This window comes from Sciurus vulgaris (genome assembly GCF_902686455.1).
Source record: "Sciurus vulgaris genome assembly, chromosome: 13".
NCBI lineage: Eukaryota > Metazoa > Chordata > Mammalia > Rodentia > Sciuridae > Sciurus > Sciurus vulgaris.
In genome coordinates this window covers 86,917,989-86,921,757 of record NC_136474.1, presented here as the reverse complement: position 1 = coordinate 86,921,757, position 3,769 = coordinate 86,917,989, and positions in this window count along the sequence as shown.

The following is a 3,769-nucleotide window of genomic DNA, read 5'->3' as shown; positions in this document are numbered from 1 at the left end:
CTACAGAGTGGGAGAAAATCTATGCCACACACACCTCAGAGTATTAATCTCCAGAATCTATAAAGAACTCAAAACACCTTACACCAAGACTACAAATAATCCATCAATAAATGGGATAAGGAAATGAGCACACTTCACAGTAGAAGATCTGCAAGCAATCAACAGATATATAAAAAAATGTTCGACATCTCTAGTAATCTGAGAAATGCAAATCAGAACTACCTGAGGATTTCATCTCACACCAATCAGAATGGCGATTATCAAGAATACAAGCAACAATAGGTGTTGGCGAGGATGTGGGGAAAAAGGTCCACTCATACATTGCTGGTAGGGTTGCAAATTGGTGCAGTCACTCTGGAAAGTAGTGTGGTGATTCCTTAGAAATCTTGGAATGGACCCACCTTTTGGCCCACTCCTAGGCCTATACCAAAGGACTCAAAATCAGCATACTACGGTGATGCAGCCACATCATTGTTTATAGCAGCTCAATTCACAATAGCTGGATTGTGGAACCAACCTAGATGCCCTTCCATAGATGAATGGATAAAGAAAATGTGGTATATCTACACAGTGGAATATTTTCCAGCCTAAAAGATGAATGAAATTATGGCATTTGCAGGTAAATGGATGGAGTTGGAGAATATCATGCTATGTGAAATAAGCCAATCCCAAAAAAACCAAAGGCTGAATGATTTCTCTGATAAGTGGAGAATGATACATAACAGGGGGTGGGGAGGCAAGAATAGAGGAAGGATGAATTGTATAGAGGAAAATGAGGGGTGGGGAGGAACTGGGGGTAAGGAAAGGTAATAGAATGAGACAAATATCATTACCCTATGTAACATTACACAGATGGTGTGACACTACTTCCTATACAACCAGAGAAACGAAAGTTGTGCCCCATTTGTGTACAGTGAATCTAAATTTAAAAAATAAAAATTACAAAAAGGGAAAAAAGTTAATCACTGAAGAATTTCTTTTTTTTTTAATTGTAAACAAATGGGATTCATGTTGTTTCTCTGTACATGGCGCAAAGGCATACCATTTGTGTAATCATAAATTTACATAGAGTAATGTTGTTTGATTCATTCTGTTATTTTTTCCCTTCCCCCCACCCCTCCCACCCCTCTTTACCCTCTATACAGTATTTCCTTCCTCCATACTTGCCCCCTCCCTAACGTTGCCTCCCTAACCCTAACACTAACCCTTCCCTCCCCCCCATTATGTGTCATCCTCCACTTATTAGCGATATCATTCGTCCTTTGGCTTTTTGAGATTGGCTTATCTCACTTAGCATGATATTCTCCAATTTCATCCATTTGCCTGCAAATGCCATAATTTTATCATTCTTTATCGCTGAGTAATATTCCATTGTATATATATACCACAGCTTCTTTATCCACTCATCAATTGAAGGGCATCTAGGTTGGTTCCACAGTCTGGCTATTGTGAATTGAGCAGCTATGAACATTGATGTGGCTGTATCTCTGTAGTATGCTGATTTTAAGTCCTTTGGGTATAGGCCAAGGAGTGGGATAGCTGGGTCAAATGGAGGGTCCATTCCAAGTTTTCTAAGGAATCTCCACACTGCTTTGCAGAGTGGCTGCACTAATTTGCAGCCCCACCAGCAATGTATGAGTGTACCTTTCTCCCCACATCCTCGCCAACACCTGTTGTTGCTCGTATTCTTGATAATCGCCATTATAATTGGGGTGAGATGGAATCTTAGGGTGGTTTTGATTTGCATTTCTCTTATTACTAGAGATGTTGAACATTTTTCCATATGTTTGTTGATTGCTTGTAGATCTTCTTCTGTGAAGTGTCTATTCATTTCCTTAGCCCATTTGTCGACTGGATTATTTGAATTCTTGGAGTAGAGTTTTTTGAGTTCTTTATAGATTCTGGAGATTAGTGCTCTATCTGAAGTATGATTGGCAAAGATATTCTCCCACTCTGTAGGCTCTTTCTTCGCATTGCTGATAGTTTCCTTTGCTGAGAGAAAGCTTTTTAGTTTGAATCTATCCCAGTGGTTGATTCTAGCTTTTATTTCTTGTGCTATGGGAGTCCTGTTAAGGAAGTCTGATCCTAGACCAACAAGGTGAAGATTTGGACCTACTTTTTCTTCTATAATCTGCAGGGTCTCTGGTCTGATTCCGAGGTCCTTAATCCATTTTGAGTTTAGTTTCGTGCATGGTGAGAGATATGGGTTTAGTTTCATTCTGTTGCATATGGATTTCCAATTCTCCCAGCACCATTTGTTGAAGAGACTATCTTTTCTCCATTGCATATTTTTGGCACCTTTGTCTAGTATGAGAAAATTGTATTTATTTGGGTTTGTGTCCGTGTCCTCTATTCTGTACCATTGATCTACCTTTCTATTTTGGTACCAATACCATGCCGTTTTTTTTACTATTGCTTTGTAGAAGAGTTGAAGATCTGGTATTGCAATACCCCCTGTTTCACTCTTCCTGCTAAGGATTGCTTTAGCTATTCTGGGTTTCTTATTCTTCCAGATGAATTTCATAATTGCTTGTTCTATTTCTGTAAGGTACGTCATTGGGATTTTATTTTTTGTTTGTTTGTTTGTTTTTTTGTTTTTTTGTTTTTTTGGTTTTTTTTTATTGTAAACAAATGGGATACATGTTGTTTCTCTGTTTGTACATGGCGTAAAGGCATACCATTTGTGTAATCATAAGTTTACATAGAGCAATGTTGTTTGATTCATTCTGTTATTTTTTCCCTTCCCCCCACCCCTCCCACCCCTCTTTACCCTCTATACAGTAGTTCCTTCCTCCATACTTGCCCCCCTCCCTAACCCTACCTCTAACCCTTCCCTCCCCCCCATTATGTGTCATCCTCCACTTATCAGCGATATCATTCGTCCTTTGTCTTTTTGAGATCGGCCTATCTCACTTAGCATGATATTCTCCAATTTCATCCATTTGCCTGCTATCCCACTCCTTGGCCTATACCCAAAGGACTTAAAATCTGCATACTACAGAGATACAGCCACATCAATGTTCATAGCTGCTCAATTCACAATAGCCAGACTGTGGAACCAACCTAGATGCCCTTCAATTGATGAGTGGATAAAGAAACTGTGGTATATATATACAATGGAATATTACTCAGCCATAAAGAATGATAAAATTATGACATTGGGATTTTAATTGGAATTGCATTGAATTTGTAGAGCACTTTTGGTAGTATGGCCATTTTGACAATATTAATTCTTCCTATCCAAGAACATGGAAGATCTTTCCATCTTCTAAGGTGTTCTTTAATTTCTTTCTTTAGTGTTGTATAGTTCTCATTGTGGAGGTCTTTCACCTCTTTTGTGAGATTGATTCCCAAGTATTTTATTTTTTTCGAGGCTATTGTGAATGGGGTAGTTTTCCTAATTTCTCTTTCTCAAGATTCATCACTTATGTATAAAAATGCGTTGGATTTATGAGCATTGATCTTGTAACCTGCTACTTTACTGAATTCACTTATGAGTTCTAAAAGTTTTCTGGTGGAATTTCCAGGTTCCTCTAAATATATAATCATGGCATCAGCGAACAGGGATAGTTTGAGTTCTTCTTTTCCAATTCGTATCCCTTTAATTTCTTTGGTTTGTCTAATTGCTCTGGCCAGAGTCTCAAGAACGATGTTGAATAGAAGTGGTGAAAGAGGGCATCCCTGCCTTGTTCCAGTTTTTAGGGGGAATGCTTTCAGTTTTTCACCATTTAGAATGATATTAGCCATGGGCTTAGCATAAATGGCCTTT